Source organism: Cervus elaphus, chromosome 15 (genome assembly GCF_910594005.1).
Source record: "Cervus elaphus chromosome 15, mCerEla1.1, whole genome shotgun sequence".
In the NCBI taxonomy this organism is placed as follows: Eukaryota; Metazoa; Chordata; class Mammalia; order Artiodactyla; family Cervidae; genus Cervus; species Cervus elaphus.
In genome coordinates this window covers 66,053,267-66,071,048 of record NC_057829.1, presented here as the reverse complement: position 1 = coordinate 66,071,048, position 17,782 = coordinate 66,053,267, and the positions used below count along the sequence as shown (strand labels likewise).

Sequence of the window (17,782 nt, the reverse complement as noted above, 5' to 3'; positions counted from 1 at the left end):
CTTTTCTTAGGGAGGCTCATTCATGCATATTGATCAGATCCTTCAAAGGAATAAAAAGAAAGTAGAAGCAAAGGGAAAATGTAGAGAAAAAAGAGTGAAGGAGAGAAAAGGGTGATAGTAAATAAGAATGGGGAGTGATTTTCTAAAACCAATTTTTTCTCTTAAAATTCCTGAATGATGGCCATTTCAAAACTTTGTATGTTTTAAAAAGCTGAAGTAAAAGTTCTTAATGAGCTCAACCAGGCTTCTAAAATATATTTGAGAAATGCCGATATATGATGCATTCATGTTGCTATCCCACTTATTAGAAGGAGAAAAGAAAAAAACCGAAGGGCGTCAGCTTCACAAGGCTGTTACCAGTATGGCTTAGGGGAAAAGCATTTATGCTGCTGGTTGAGCAGAAAACAAATTCATTCTACTGATGATGGTGCCATATTCTAGGAAATCACTAAACCCTCGGTCAAGCCTCACTGAGATAAACCTTTTCCCAATTTTCAAAACTAAAAAGTGTTTTGGCTGCCTTGGTGGTTCAGTGGTAAGAATCCGCCTGCCAATGCAGGAGACATGAGTTGGATCCCTGATCCAGGAAAATCCTATGTGTCATGGAGCAACTAAGCCTGTGCACCACGACTATTGAGCCTGTGCTCTAGAGCCCATGAGCCGCAACTACTGAAACCCGCTCACCCTAGAGCCCATGCTGCACAACAGGAAAAGCTACCAAAATGAGAAGCCTGTGCATTGCAATGAAGAGCAGGCCTCGCTCGCCACAACTAGAGAAAAGATTGTGCAGCAACGAAGACCAAGCACAACCAAAAATAAATAAAATTATTAAAAACAACAACTAGAAGAGTTTTTAAGTTACTGGCTTTTTAAAATTTTTTTGGCCATGCCGTGTGACTTATGGGATTTTAGTTACCTGACCAGGGATCAAACCCTGGCCCTTGGTAGTGAGAGCTCCAAGTCCTAATCACTGGACTCCCAAGGAATTCCCCAAGCTACTGGATATTTTTAAAAAACAGCATCACAAGCTTCCCTGGTGGCTCAGTGGTAAAGAATGCAGGAGACATGGGTTGGATCCCCAATCCAGGAAGATTCCACATGCCGCAGAGAACTAAGCCTGTGTGTCTTAACTACTGAACCTGTGCCCTCATCGTGAGGGCCGCAACAACTGAAGCCTGTGTGTCCTAGAGCCTGTGCTCTACAAGAAGAGAAATCACCGCAAGGAGAAGCCCATGAACCACAATTAGAGTGTAGCCCCCGCTCTCCACAACTAGAGAAAAGCCAGAACAGCAACAAAAACCTAGCACAGCCAAAAAATAAAATACATAAATAAATTAAAAAAAAACACAATAAGAACAGCAGCAGCACCACCAAAGCCATAAAGAAATACAGATCTTCAGAGCATGTGATTATATTTCTTAGAAAGAAACAAACATAAGCAAGCTAAGAAGAAAATTCACATTTTCTTCTCATACTTAAGAACAAGTCCTTTAAGAACAGATGTTTTAAGCAACCATTCAAATTTTCCATCACTGCAACCTGAAAATGGTTCAGGCAAGAATCATCAACATACGATAAATTATGGGGAGAAAAGTTTGTCGTTGTTATTTAGTCGCTCAGTTATGTCCTATTCTTTTGCAACCCTATGGACTGTAGCCCTCCAGGGTCCTCTGTCCTTGAAATTTCACAGGCAAGAATATTGGAGTGGGTTGCCATATCCTTCTCCAAGGGAATCTTCCAACCTAGCTATCGAACCCATGTCTCCTGCATTGGCAGGCTGGTTCTTTACCATTGAGCCACCAAAAGTTTAATGAGGAGCAAAACAAGGTCTTAATATGTCGCCCCACAAACTGCTTGTGAGTTCCAAGGGAATCACAGTATCTATTCAGTGGAGAAACAAAGTTAAAACTTTGATGAAGTGATCAAAATTAATATCACCAATGAGGGGTGAGGGGTGTCCTAAGAAGGACACTATTATCAGTAGCAGTGGGTATGTGCTAAGTTGCTGCAGTTGTGTCCAACTCCTTGCGACCCCATGGACTATAGCCCACCATGCTCCTCCATCCATAGAATTCTCCAAGCAACAATACTGGAGTGGGTTGTCATTTCCTTCTCTAGATCTTCCCAGAACAGGGATTGAACCCAGGTCTCCCACACTGCAGGTGGATTCTTTATGGTCTGAGCCACCAGGAAAGCCCAGTGGTGTGTAGATTCATGCCAAATACATACTACCTGAATCATCATGAGGAAATACCAGACTAACCCAAATGAAGAACACTCTTGAAAGAAAGAAGAAAAAAATGGCTGGTATTCATTTAAAAAATTCAATGTCATGAAAGAGCAAAAAACGCTGTAGAACTGTTTCAGATTAAAGGAGACTAAAGAAATATGACAGCTAAATGCAATATGTGATCCTTGACTGAAAAGGAAAAAACTAAAAAATTTACTATTGGGACAACTGACAGAATTGGAATATGAATAGTATTGTATCAATTCTAAATTTCTTGAACTTGATACTGTATTAAAGATTATGTAAAAGGTTATCCTTGTTTTAGCAAATACACATTTGAAGTATTAAGTGATAAGACTGTAATATATATATAATCTACTCTCAAATGATTTAGAAAAAAATGTATATACATATGTTTGTGTGTGTATAGAAAGAGAGTAATAAAAACAAAAGTATATAGGAGACCTCTGTATTATTCTTACAACATTTCTTTAAGTTTGAAATTATTTCAAAATGAAAATTTGAAAGAATCCACTATCAGTTGATGATTAAACATCCTGACACCAGTAAATTAAAGAGGAAGTAGAGATGGACTTACATTCTAGATAACACTAAAACACTAAATGGTAGGGAAGCAAGCCAATTCTTTCCCTTCTGAGCTTTTAGAGGAAGACTATTAGCAACATAAATATTTCCTGCTCTCTGCCTTCAGTTACTGCATACACACAACCCAGTTTTGCTGATTCTTAAGGCTGCAGCCTACCTAGGACCACTTAGGACCCTAGCAACAGCTCCCATTCTCTAAATACCAAAGAGCTCTATCAACTGCAGCCACTGCTCATTTCCTTCCTTATAAAGAACCTAGAGAACAGAGTAAGTCTTTAAAACCTCTGAAATGAGACTGATTAAGATGCTAATCTTGGGCTCACTTGGGAGGATTAATGAGCCATATTTGGATTCTGGATTTCAACAGAAATCCACTTTCCCTTGACTATTTATCCCACAATGCTTCTTTCCAGGTGGGGGAGCTGAAAGAGAACTCCTCTTCCTGGGCCAGAGGGAACAGGACCCTCTGCCAGAGTCACTGGGATTGGTCACCAAAAGTATCTGGCTATAACAGGTATTAGGGATGCACCCTGGATGTACACTCATCCCAGAAAAAAGGCCAAGAAGATAAAACTGCACTTTAAACACAATAAGCTATCAAGCAAATGATGAGGTCTTTTTGTGGACATTTGTTTGAGTAACATTTATACTCCAACATTCACTCCAACTTCCTCTTTTAGAAAGATCTTAACCACTGTTTAATTGTTTCACTGCCTTATTACCTTTCTCCACCCTTGAAAATCCTAGGAATAGTCCTTTTTCCTAAGGAAAAAGGACATTTCTAAATGGCATTCTTTCTGAGAACTCAAGGGTTCTCTCTCTCTCTCTCTCTTTAGTCACTAAGTCGTGTCGGACTCTTGCTACCCCATGGACTGTAGCCTGTCAGGCTCCTCTGTCCATGGGACTCTCCAGGCAAGAAGACTGGAGTGGGTTGCCATTTCCTTCTCCAGGGGATCTTCCTGACCCAGAAACCAAACCCAGCTCTCCTGCATTGCAGACAGATTCTTTACCAACTGAGCTATGAGGGAAGCTAAGGGAGCTTTCTCTGGGATTCAAAAGATAAACATACAATGGGACGTTCTGCTAATCTGAAGTCAAATCCTATTCAAAGTCACTGAGTTTTGATACTTTTTTCCTCAGGTGAGGCTGCTGGGCTAAAGACAATGGGCTGCTCATATTACTTTTAAACTGGAATTATTAAATTTGAGCTATAGAAAAGGACTTTCCTCACTCTTTTATTTTTTTATACTGTTGGCCTGATTAAGTTGTGAATTTTTATTTTATTTTTTTGGTCACAGCTCATGGCTTGCGGGATCTCAGCTCCCCAACCAGGGATCAAACCTGGCCCCTCAGCAGTGGAAGCTCAGAGTTCTAACCACTGGATCACCATGGAATTCCCCTCATTCTTTTAGCACCTTAACTAAGTAGCTATTAAAATTTTTGTTTTGTGCCCCTAGACTGCAGAATCCTAACAACTACTTTACACGTCCAAGCCTGAAAGCAAAATTCTATTAGAAGTTGACTTTTATTAGAAAAGACATCAGTCATTGATATCTTATCCCTGTAGTACAATTTTAGTCAGTTCAGCTCTGAGATGCACAGACTGACTAATCAAAGATGAATATAAATGGAGTAATTGAGCCCTAAGACATCCAAAGCCCTAAAGCAGCTAATGAAGCTGCCATGCACACAGTTATTGCCAGGCAGCCAGGGCGAGGGCAGAGAGTGGGAGAGACAAAGCTGACAAACACCAAGGCTGTTCTTCTGAAGACCCTAGAACCTCTTTCAGTACACCAGGGCACACAATTTCCTAAGGTCATATGTGGAAGCTGGGAAGACTTCAAACCACCACCCAGCTGTCCACTCAAATTCCAGAGTCTCTCATATCACCCACCCACTAGACCATAAACTTTATGAGGACAGGAACTGGGTTGGCCTCCTTGAAAACTAGGTCCTTAATACATAATTCAGTGTCTGGCACACAATGAAGTGCTCAAGAAATACCTGTTGACTTAACATATAAATGAATTTCTGCCAAGATCAAAGTTCCTATAAAAGATGCTGTTTCAAATCTTTCTAGCATAACTTACTCCCTGCTTGATCTACCAAAAGAACTCAAAACGATGGCCAGGCCGTATCTAACACGATGTGCTATTCACTCTTTCTGGAACAATTAGTTTAACATCATGTAAAACAGATAACATACAAGGTACAAAGTGACTAGTTAATTATGATTACACCCACAATGTTTATTTCCTTGGGAAAGAATACTTATTCTAACATTCTCCAGGACTGTTATGATTCAAATGGTCTCAAATTAATTTCTGCCTTGCAAAAGCTGATTCACCCAGAGAGAAACAACCATATAAATAGAACTTCTTTAGCCATAAACAACAAAAAAAGGAAATCTGCCATTTGTAACAACATAAATGAACCTTGGGGACATTATGCTAATTGAATAAGTCAGATATTCTCTTTATTATGTGTGATGCACTGATGTTTTCTATTCTATTCTTTTTAAGGCCCACAGCTGGTACCAGAAAACAAGGAAGTGCTCAAAGGGGTCATATCAAAGGAACAAAGGAATTAGTTTGAAGGGGCTCTCACTGACCAAACTTGGAATTACTTTTGCACCAAAAATGATCATAAATATAATTAACTGTAAACACTGAATAAATAAAAATTCATAAGCTCCTCCAAAGTGGAAAACTCCTCACTTGCCCCCATTAGCGCTCATTACTACACAAACTCCTTGATCTGAAAGCTGGCAATTTAAGGGAAAGAATTAGGCATTTTCCCTGCCTTTTCAGGAGAAACTAACTGTGTTTCATCCTCCAATTTACAGAGGAGAACTATTCTAGAGAACACTACTAATAATGTAGAAAGAAAGACAGAATTAGAAAATCATCATTCTGCAAATCCTCTCCCCTAGTAAAATAAGTGATTCTGGCAAAAATTCATCAGTGGATGATCCTTAGGTAAAAGGATATTAGAAACAGAATATTTGCAAGATGCCAAACTATTACTTCATAGATTATCTACTAATCACAAAGAGAAAAATAAATTTATTTTACAATGAAGAGATATGGCAGTCACCACCAGAAGCAATAACCAAATTTAACACCATCAACAGCAGGACAACTTGACAGTATGTGCCTCCTATGGTGATATAATATGAAGTACACAGTATCATCTGGGCCCAAAATGTTTAACCTGAATTGAGTTAAGCTTTTAACTCTTAACTTCTAGAATGGAAATATTTGAAGTACAGCAACAGGTTAAATGACACCACAAGGACACAGACATACCCAGAATGTAAAACATTCTAAAGATAAAAGGCCTAGTCTCTTCAAAAAGTCAATGTCAAGAAAAAATAATAAATAGGGTGGAGAAAACTATACTAGATTTTTAAAGTCTAAAGAGATATAACTACATAATGAAATGACAAGTCTATATGGATTTTGGTTGGTAAAACCAGCTATAGATATAAAAGGTAGTTTGGGAACAAATAGGAAATTTTAATAAATGGACTGGATATTCACTAATATTGGTAAATTACTGCTCAGTTTCTTAGGTACAATAATGATACTATGATTATGTAGGAGAATGTCCTTATTTAGGATTCAGCCTGAAATATCAACACATCTGCAACTTATTTTCAAATGGTGTATAAAAAAAAATACACAAATACATCGATAAAGCAAATATGGCTAAATTGTTAATAATTTTGACTCAAGTATGAGATGCAGGTGCTCACTATATTTCAATTTTGGTATGTTTGAAATTTTTCACACTAAAAATTTGAGGAAAAATTGCTGTGTAACCCTTTAAAATGATATCACAATCCATTAACAAAATGCAACTACAGTCTGAAGATACCAATCTAGCCCATAGTAGGGTAGTCATATTATTATCTTAGCTCTCCCTTTATCACCAGTACTAAGGCAGTTTTCTTAAACCTGTTGTTGCCCAAAGAGAAGAATGAACCTTCATGAAAAGCTCACATGAAATGAAGCTTTCTTATTCAAGTTTTATATTTTTCTGCCAATTAATAACTCACTTTACTTGAAAAGGAAAAATAATCCGTTGAAAAATTCCTACCAGTGTCAGAAAAATTTCATTTGTCCCTATACTTTCCGAGGATTTTTTCCAATTAAGGGCCCATCACAGATAACACTGAAGTCCTTTTGATCCTCTTGCTCACCAATTAATGTCCCCAACTACCCTTAGCCTCCAGTTCCCAAGCTGCTTTCCAGGACACCTGGAAGCAAGCTACATGGTTGACTGCAGAAAAACCCTTGCTCCCACACTACATCTGGCCCTGCCTTTCCACCAAATCAAATGCCAATTTATTCCCCTCTGATGTACAGTGTATCAGTCCACTTCCTGGATGGCTCCACTTCACAATGGGCCAGAAACCCAAAGCAATAATGTGAGTTCTACAAACGGGCAAATAATCGCTCAACAAGCGTGGAACAAGGAAAGGTCAGTTGTGATATGTGCACATGTGGCAGCCCTTCACAACTCAACATACAGTGGTAACAGAAGGCTGGTGTTACTGAAGAGGCATGAAAAGAGAAGCCAGCCAACAAGCAGCCAGGAGTGCTTGTCCATCTAAGTCCTTCAGACTTCCAAAGAAACAAAGGTCTCAAAACTAGAAAGGAGCATCTTATCTCCTCGTTTCCAGAAGCAAAACTGATAGCTTAAGGTAGTCACTGCTCTCCATCTACAACTCTTGTTTAACATGATCTCTGAGATAAAATAACCTGATCTTCATTTTGCTCTATATCCCACTCTTCTAATGGGTGCAGAAGAGAAAAGACAAATGTACTCACCCTTTCCATAAACATACCCAATATCATTTTAGAAATTGGGGTGACCAACTGAATATCTGTGAGCATAGAGAGGTGGTTAAAGAAGGTAAGGCTAGGACAAAACTCTTCACCATCTCTCCTAACAAAAACTGCACAGTGAATTTCAAACACCTGGCTCCTTCTGAAACCCTCTTGGCACTTACCCTAGGTTTGAATGGGTAGAAGAGAAGAAAGGGACTCTGCCTGACTCCCTGTTAAAAACAAGGCTGTATCTGGCTTTCCCTCTTTTTACTCATCTGACTGCTGTCATGGCAAACTGGAACACATATCCAGAGAGAAATTTCAGGCCTCAAGAGGTGGCTGTGTTAAAAAGGACAATGTCAATGACAGCAATACTAGCAACAGTGACACCCACCACAGGCCACACTGTCACCTTGTCCACTAAACTCTACTAGAAAGAAATTAGGTTTCTTTGCTTCTGCTGTTGAGAGCCAAGATACTAAGAATGTCCTTTATGGGAATTCCCTGATGGTCCAATGGTTAGGACTCTACACTTTCACTGCCCAGAGTGCAGGTTCAATCCCTGGATGGAGAATTAAGGGTCCTGTAAGGCATGCAGTGTGACCCCCCAAAAAAAGTCCTTTTCTTCACAGCTTCCTTTCAGATATGAGTAGTGGAAAATGTACCAGGAGACTGGTTCTGATGGTGTGTTTGAGTACTAGGATGAGAAAAATGGAGAGTCTGATTAATAAAAAGACTATGTAGAAATGCTTCTTCTCAAGAAAGTCTTCATTTTCTAATCCTGAGGACAAATGAAGGTTTAGAAGAACTTGTTGGTTTAGAATTGTCAAATGAAGGTTCAGATCATGGGGCTTCCCTGGTGGCTCAGCTGGTAAAGAATCTGCCTGCAATTTGGGAGTCCCAGGTTCGATCCCTGGGTCAGGAAGATACCCTGGAGAAGGGAATGGCAACCTACTCCAGTATTTTTGCCTAGAGAATTCCATGAACAGAGGAGCCTAGAGGGCTGCAGCCCATGGGGCTGCAAAGAGTTGGACACAACTGAGCGAGCAACACACCAGTAAAAAGAAATGACAACGTATCAATGTGGGACAAAACCCACTGAAATGTTGTGAAGTAATTAGCCTCCAATTAATTAAAAAAAAAAAAAAAAGAAATGACAACGTAAAGTCATCAAAATATAGGCCTCTGGGAGCCATCTTATTGATATAAATAATCTCAAGGGAAAAAAAAACACAGTACCTTTATTTGCCCTAACTATGCTCAAATGCCCATAAATCTGAGGCCACTCAAGCTACCAAGATGCCAAAGTCAGCCTGACTCAAATTCAAGTCACACTCTAATGTGTTGCTCAACAATCTCCAAACTAATATATTCATATATTTTATTACAGAACAAGAAAGAAAAAAAGAGCACAGGAGGAAGTTCCCTGGTGGTCCAGTGGTTAAGACTCCACATTTCCACTACAGGGAACACAGGTTTGATCCCTAGTCAAGGAACTAAGACCCTGCATGCCATGTGGCACAACCAAAAGAAAAAAAAAAGGCACAGGAAAGAGATACTTACATAAGTGTGCCCAACCTTGTCTGTTCCAACACTTAGCACATTACATAAATTTGTTGGCCAAATTTTATCATTTTATCTTTTTTTTTTCTTTCAGTCTCCAGTTAGGTCTTAAACAATTTACGAGCTCATTTCCAAGTGGACCAAAGCTAATAACTCTTGAAATTCCCTGGCAGTCCAGGGACTCTGAGCTTCCACTGCTGGGTGCCCTGGGTTCAAACTCTGGTCAGGAATTAAGAGAACACAAAACAAACAAACAAACAAACAAACAAAAAGAGACCACAAGAAGCCAGGCTTCCCTGTCCTTCACCATCTCAAGAAGTTTAACCAAACTCATATTCATTGAGTCAGTGACGCCATCCAACCATCTCATCCTCTGTCATCCCCTTCTCCTCCCGCCTTCAATCTTTCCCAGCATCAGGGTCTTTTCTAATGAGTCAGCTCTTCACATCAAGTGGCCAAAGTATTGGAGCTTCAGCTTCAGCATTAGTCCTTCCAACGAATATCTAAGAATGATTTCCTTTAGGAATAACAGGTTTGATCTCCTTGCAGTCCAAGGGACTCTCAAGAGTCTTCTCCAACACCACAGTTCAAAAGCATCAATTCTTTGGTGCTCAGCTTTCTTTATGGTCCAACTCTCACATCCATACATGACTACTGGAAAAACCATACCTTTGACTAGACGGATCTTTGGCAGCAAAGAAATGTCTCTGCTTTTTAATATGCTGTCTAGGTTTCTCATAGCTTTTCTTTCAAGGAGCAAGTGGCTTTTAATTTCATGGCTGCAGTCACTATCTTCAGTGATTTTGAAGCCCAAGAAAATAAAGTCTGTCTCTGTTTCCATTGTTTCCCCATCTATTTGCTGTGAAGCGATGGGACCAGATGCCATGATCTTGGTGTTCTGAATGTTGAGTGTTAAGAAGCCAGCTTTTGGGACTTCCCTGGTGGTCCAGTGGCTAAGACTCCATGCTCCAAATGCAGGGGGGCATGGGTTCAATTCCTGGTGAGGGAACTAGACCCCACATGCTGGAAATAAAGAGTTTACATGCCACAACTAAGACCTGGCACAACCGATAAATATAAAATTAAAAAAAAAAAAAAGAAGCCAGCTTTTTCACTCTCCTCTTTCACCTTCATCAAGAGGTTCTTTAGTTCCTCTTCACTTTCTGCTATAAAGGTGGTGTTATCTGCATATCTGAGGTTATTGATATTTCTCTTTCGAATGTGTGCCCTTACTCACTCTTCTTCCTGACAGTGACTACTGAATGTCTTCCCTATATGTCCCTATGTTCCAATTGAAACAGATTAAACTTGAGGTCTGAGGCATCCTGGAACAGTTTTGCTTCAACTTAGAAGGCTATTTCCAAGAGGCCTAAGTCAGACAGGTGTTAAGTTATAGTTCCTCCCAAGTTGGCTTTCAGACTCTGTTTAAATGTTCTCTGTAAAGCTCTGGAGGTTACATGGATTCAAACCTCCTAGCTCAAACTCTGAATTCAAAAAGCTTGAGACAGTACCCTACAGGTGTGTTTGTCTAGGATAAATTATATTTAAATAAACTCCTGATACATCCACTCTCTCCAGACACCTGCTTCTTCCTCTTAAACTCAGGCACATCATATCTTGCTGTATAAGTAAGCACAGTGAAGAAATATACTATCCCTCAAATGTCTTATCCCTCAGAGTTACAATATGCAAACCCATCAATATCTTTGGGAATACCTAAACTCTGCCCAGAACAGCTTTACATGAGAAAGCCAAATAAGCAAAAACATGAGCTAAATTTCTCCTCATTTCTATGGTTTATGTGAACAAGGGGAAAAGGAGGAATAAGAAAAGATGGCAACAGACTGCTCTCATTTACTATCATCTATTCCATATCTGATAGGGAACCATATGGCCTAGAGTATAGTATATAAGTATGTAAGTTAGTCTCAGAATGGTCAGCCAGAGTTACTAGTCTTAAAAACCAGTGGCTATGAGGGCAGGAAATTTGTTTACCATTATAGATCCAATGGCTAAGTGCCTAAGCAAAATGCCTAGCACACAGCAGGTATTCAATAAATATTGGTCAGAAGCAATTTAATAAGCCAGACTTAGAAGAAATCCAAATCTTAGTGAATCTCAGAAAGAAAAGGTCCAAGCAGCTACAACAGTTCCATAGTTAACACAAGTGCTTATACTGAGCTTCAAGACCACCTTAGTCTTATGCTAAATACCCCGAGCCTCATAGGTCCTCAAAATTAAAAAGACCAGCAAGAAGTTTTGTCTCCACAGGCAAACTTACTACCCTCCCCACCACCACCCCTGACACACACACATATCACTAAGAGGTCTTCCTCAAGCCCTTAAAGTCATTAAGAGGTGATTCCTTAAGAGAAGACTCTGGTGTGATACTTTTAGATTGTTCTTCCCTCTGTGCTTTAAATCAAAATTTCTGGTTTAAAAATTTTGGATTCTGGAAAAGAATCTCTTTGTAATGATCTAAGTTTAAACACCAAGGACAAAGGCAGCCTAAAATCTGGAGGTAAATGATCATAGCCAAAAACCACAAATCACGACTGACTGGAGCCCTATCTGTGAAGCTATATTGAATGAAGGGTACTAAGGCTTGCAAGCACTTGTCTAATCTGGGAACAAAAAGATCAAAAACCAGAGACCATGCTGGCTAGAAGGATTACTCTAAATGTCTACACTTGGGGAACTTCCCTGGCAGTCCAGTGGTAAAGATTTTGTGCTTCCACTGCAGTGGGCACGAGTCTGATCCCTGATTAGGGATCAGGGAAGTAAGATCCAACATGTGGCACAGAACAGCTATAAAACCAAAAGTAAACTGTCTACTCTCTACAGCTTGGACTGCAAGGAGATCAAACCAGTTGATCCTAAAGGAAATCAATCCTGAATATTCATTGGAAGGACTGATACTGAAGCTCCAATACTTTGGCCACCTGATGTGAAGAGGTGACTCATTAGAAAAAAACCCTGATGCTGGGAAAGATTGAAGGCAGGAGGAGAAGGGGATGACAGAGGATGAGATGGTTGGATGGCATCACTGACTCAACGGACATGAGTTTGAGCAAGCTCCAGGAGATGGTGAAGGACAAGGAAGCCTGGCATGCTGCAGTCCATGGGGTCACAAAGAGTAGGACATGACTGAGTGACTGAACAACAACTCTCTACAGACCTAAAACCAAGAGCAGTATCAAGTATTCTAATATTTCACTTTCCCTTTCATCCCCCAGTCCCATGCCACAAATCTTACCGCCCAATCTGTGAGATTGTAGATAACTCCAATACGCAAGAGCCCCAACAAGATCTCTAAAAAGATAAAAGGAAATGTGCCTTTGGAATCTAAGCCCACCGTATGGCTTGAGCAGATGGAAGGAAGAGACACTGGTCCTTCTGCCCCTAAGGCCAGGAAGCCCCAGCCCTGCAGGCAGCACAGAGTTAACTACCCACCCGCTTTGAGAAGCACAAAGGTACATCACTGCAACATGCCTAACATTTACATTGCCTCTCTCTGCTCATTAAACAGGTTTTGGTTAAATAATGAACAAACTGTATTACAGACTCCGATGAGAATTCCAAAATTATAAATCAACTGGGAAAGCCCAAAGGGGCAGACAGACAGGGAGGGGGGGAGAAGGATAATATTGACTAATATAAAGGGCGCAGCTTGACAGTGGATATTCCTGCCACACCTGATCAAACACACTCCGTTGGGGGAGGGGAAAGACAGAAAGAAAGGAGAGATGGGGCAAGACAGCCTGAAATTTGCATCCGGAAAAGATTAAAATGGATTCTTTGGGGATAGAGAAAATACATAATATATATTACTATAAATGCAAAACTGTACTAAAAGCTAACTCAAATGTCAAAGATTACAGCTTGAATAAATTTAAATATAAAAGCCATGTGCTTCTTGAGTTAATGAGAGAGACATAAAAGGACAAACTGGGCCAGGAGCTGAACAGAGCCTTACGCTGCCTTTGCTGGGCAATGGGTTCAATGCACAGCAGCAACTATAGTCAGAGGCATCCCTTCATGGCTCTGAGCCCTGAGAAAGAGCTGGTGAATCCCATTGCTTTTCTAGTCTACACTTGCTATTTTGAAAAATTAAGATAGATTTCATATGCCATAAAATTCATCCTTCTAAAGTATACACTTCTACAGTTTTTAGTATATTCACAAAGATGTACAACCATCACCACGATCTAATTCCAGAACATTTTCATCACCCCTAAAAGAAACCCTATTACCATTAGCAGTTACTTCCCATGCCCACTTCCAGCTCCTAGCAACCACACATCCGTTTTAACTCCTTCAGAATAACCTCTTAAAGGATTCTTAAGAGAACTGAAAGACTAAATAAGGGGCAGCAGTCAAGTCTCACTGGTGGTAAGCTATGGCTTTATCCAAAGTACCAATATGCCAACTTTGCTCTTAGGCACTTCCATACATTCCAAGTGCAACCCTCTCTTTAGATTTGGTATTAAAACATTCTATTACTCTAGATATTACAGAGCATTCAGTTATCATGCATTTTGGGCAAATACTGACTGCAAATGTGGTCCAGAGACACACCTGTGAGAATAACTGACATGGACTTAGCCAACCCTTACTAGAGACAGTAGACTTACTTCCTTTACAATGCTCAGACAATGTTCCTGAAGGAGTAGGGAGCACTTATGCCCTTAAAAGATCTTCTGACTGCTTACAAGAAAAGAGGAATGGAGAAGGAAATGGCAACCCACTCCAGTACTCTTGCCTGGAAAATTCCATGGACTGAGGAGCCTGGTAGGCTACAGTCCATAGGATCGCAGAGTCGGACTGAGTGAAAAAAAAAAAAAAAGAAAAGAGGAAAAATTGCTTTGGTTGACTGATAATGTCCAATGAATCACCTATTTCCATTAACAATATTCTTAACCAACCCAGCCAGCAGATAGTCTAGAAAAGTGCAAATAAAGAGCCTTTGCAAAAAGAGACCAAGCCCAAGTCAGTTTCATGAGTTAAACTAAATGGAGTCTTGGAATTCCTATCATAGTTCTTCCAACCTAAGTGGTACACCATTCCCAGTCACATAGCAATGGCAGTCCCTTCAGTTTCTCTCTCCAAGTTCAAAACCCTTTCCCAGCCTCCAACCATTAACAGGCTTCCAAGAAAGCAATCCTCCTGACACTGCCAATCAGAAAAAATCTGTTTGTTTCAGTAAAAGAAACAAGAAATTGGTCATGGATTACAAAGTCCAGGACCACAGGAGCAGCTGACCCATAAACCTGCTCCTGGAAGCCAGCACTATGTGGGGGGTCAGAACCAACCAGAAGACCATGAAATGCTCTATTTTGGATCCACTCTGTCATTTATCAGGTAGGTAATACGCTAAAACCCAAGAACAGTGGGGCAACTTAGACAGGCAGTTTCAATACCTGCCACAGCTACTGGCCCCTGGAAAACATCATCACCTTCTTCCTCACTTTGAGGGAAAACTTGGACAACACCCAGCTATGTTCCTAGTACCACTGACAGAACTGGTTCCTCGGCACATTCTGGTTTTAATAGTTTCAAGTAGAAGATAATCTGGATTCCTAACCCAAAGATGTAAGAAAATTAGGCAGCAGACTCAAGTTTGGTAACTCTCAGATGAACTAGAAACCAAATCCTGGACTGTACTACTCACCACAGATACAATCTCTGAACTGAAGTCTTGGGATATGTCAGAATGGAGAAAACAAGTGTGGGATATAGATTGGATGGCAAGTAGGAAACGTGGCTTTATCAGGAGAGCAGCACCACCTCAGCTCCTCAGGGTCTGCAAAGTGCCCAAAAGGTCTACAAGGCAACTCCAGTCTGACCTCAGCCATTTTAGGGTATACCCAGCCACTTATGACAACAATTCTCAGCTGTATATAAAATGCTTGCCAAACATTTTCCAAATGTATTCTCTGAGAAAGATAACACTCCAAACTCTGACCCATGAAAAAGAATTGTAAATATCTACTGACTATTTTTCTTTGTAATTGGGATATGTAAGTTTTACATGAAAAGTTAAAAAAAAAAAATCTGTCAGCAATATGGATGCAACTAGAGATTATCATACTAAGTGAAGTAAGTCAGAAAGACAAACACCATATGATATCACTTGTATGTAGAGTATAAAACATGACACAAATGAACCTACCTACGAAGCAGAAACACTCACAGAGAGAACAGACTTGTGGCTACAGGGGAGGGGAGGATGGACTGGAAGTTTGGGGTTAGTGCGTGCTGCGTGCATGCGAAGTAACTTCAGTCGTGTCCGACTCTTTGCAACTCTATGGACTATAGTCCACCAGGCTCCTCTGCCCATGGGATTCTCCAGGCAGGTAAGAATACTAGAGTGGGTTGCCACGCCCTCCACCAAGGGATCTTTCCCACCCAGGGATTGAATCCTCATCTCTTGCATCTCCTGCATTGGCAGGTGGGTTCTTTACCACTAGCGCCACCTGGGAAAATGCGAACTACTACGTATAGGATGGACGGACAACAAGGTCCTACTATATAGCACAGGAAACTATATTCAGTATCCCAGGATAAACCATAATGGAAAAGAATGCATATATGTATAACTAAATCACTTTGCTGTACAGCAGAAATTAACACAACACTGTAAATCAACTATACTTCAATTAAAAAAAAAATCTGCACAAGCCACCAACTTTCTAAAGCAGCCAAATCACTTTCAGTACAGGCCATAAAATGAGAACATGCCTAGTTGCAGCATTAGCCCTGCTAACTAGCTATCAGACACCTCTTCCCCTATATCTGATCATTGGCTAACATTGCGAACACTTTTCACATTGAGTCAAATTTGTTCCTTTAAAGAAACATGTAGAAAATCCTTAGATTCCCTAGGATTAGGGTTAGGAAAGTAAAAGGAATTTTTCTCCAGATATTCTCCTACATTTCTCATAAAAGGAGAACACTTACTTATTTATTTATTTAATCTGCAGAAGCCTAAAAGCTATTTCAATCATGGTGTTAGATATGTTACTAGCTAAAAACATTCCAGGGACATACAACTGCAAAAGCCCTTTATAGTCAACAGAGGAGCACAGCTCTGAGGCTTTCCCTTTATGTCTATATCTTCCCTCCAGGCTTGAAAAATATGAAGTGTTGAGCCTTTACCTCCTCCCTTGACATGTTTTTAAACATAATATAAAGCATTTCCTGTGTACATTCCCCTCTAACTGTATGAACAGAAGCAACACAGAACAGGGCACTAAATCTGGTGTTAGGGGCCTGAATTCTAGTTTTGAGTTCTGACTCCACTTCTTAGGATCAGTGTGATCTCAGCTAAATCACTTAAAATATCTCTGGGCTTCAGCTTCATTCATAAAAGGGGGACAAATCTGCCATGCCTCCCTCACAGGTTGTGTTAAAAGTTTCAAGAAGGTATGGTAACTAGGCTTACCATGGTGAACATTTTGAAATGTACAGAAACATCAAATCACAATGTTGTATAGCAAGAACATAGTACTACAGGTCCATTCTATTTCAAAAGCAAACAAATGAACTCACAGAAAAAAAGATCAGATTTGTGGTTACCAGAGGCAGGGGATGGGGGAAGGAGGAACTGGATGAAAGCAGCCAAAAGACACAATCTTCTAGTTATAAGATAAATAAGTATTAGGGCTATAATGTACAACACAATGGGCTTCCCAGGTGACCCAGTGGTAAAGAATCCACCTGCCAATGCAGGAGATGCAGGAGACATGGGTCTAATCCCTGGGTCAGGAAGATCCCCTCGAGGAGGAAATGGCAACCAGTATTCTTCATTCCAATATTCTTGCTTGAAAAATCCCATGGACAGAGGAGCAAGGCAAGCCACAGTCTATGGGGTCACAGAGTCAGACGTAACTGAGAGACTGAGCATGCATGTACACATATACAACATGATAAATGTAATTAACACTGCTGTATGTTACACATGGAAGTTGTTAAGAGACTAAATCCTAAGACTTCTCACCAGGAAAAAAATTTTTTTTCTATTTCTTTAATTTTGTATCTGTGAGATGACAGATGTTCACTAAACTTACTGTGGTAATCATTTCATAATGTATGTAATTCAAAGTACTATGTACATCTTAAACTTATACAGTGCTATATGTCAATTATATCTCAATTAAACTAAAAGAAGAAAGAATGAAGTTCCTGATCTGAAATATAAATAAAAGTGAAAAAAATTCAATAAGGTAATAAATGTGAAAGTGGCTTTGAAAATTCTAAACATATAATTATTACATAAGATAATTATGATTAGGAAAACAAAGGCAGAGTGTGTGACACAAAAGATTCTGGGAACAAGTGAAGACTAAAAGAGCTGCATTACAGAAAGCTCAGGTCCTAAAAACCAGTAAGGACTTTCTGTAAGAGAAAGGTTACACTGCAAGTATTAAACACTTCACTTGTGCCATCAATTTCCTATCTGATGGTATATGTGAGTTAGAGAAAGAAAAATAGCCAAAACAAAACAGAACATTAGCCAAAAATAACACTTATAACTCAAGCAAAGAAG

General features: G+C 39.9%; 1 protein-coding gene across 9 annotated transcripts in view; it reads right to left on the bottom strand.

Annotated features, from left to right (window-relative positions):
* GBF1 (golgi brefeldin A resistant guanine nucleotide exchange factor 1) overlaps window positions 1–17,782 on the bottom strand; it is a 119,625-nt gene that overhangs the window by 88,593 nt on the left and 13,250 nt on the right. The gene's annotated exons all lie outside the window — the stretch shown is intronic.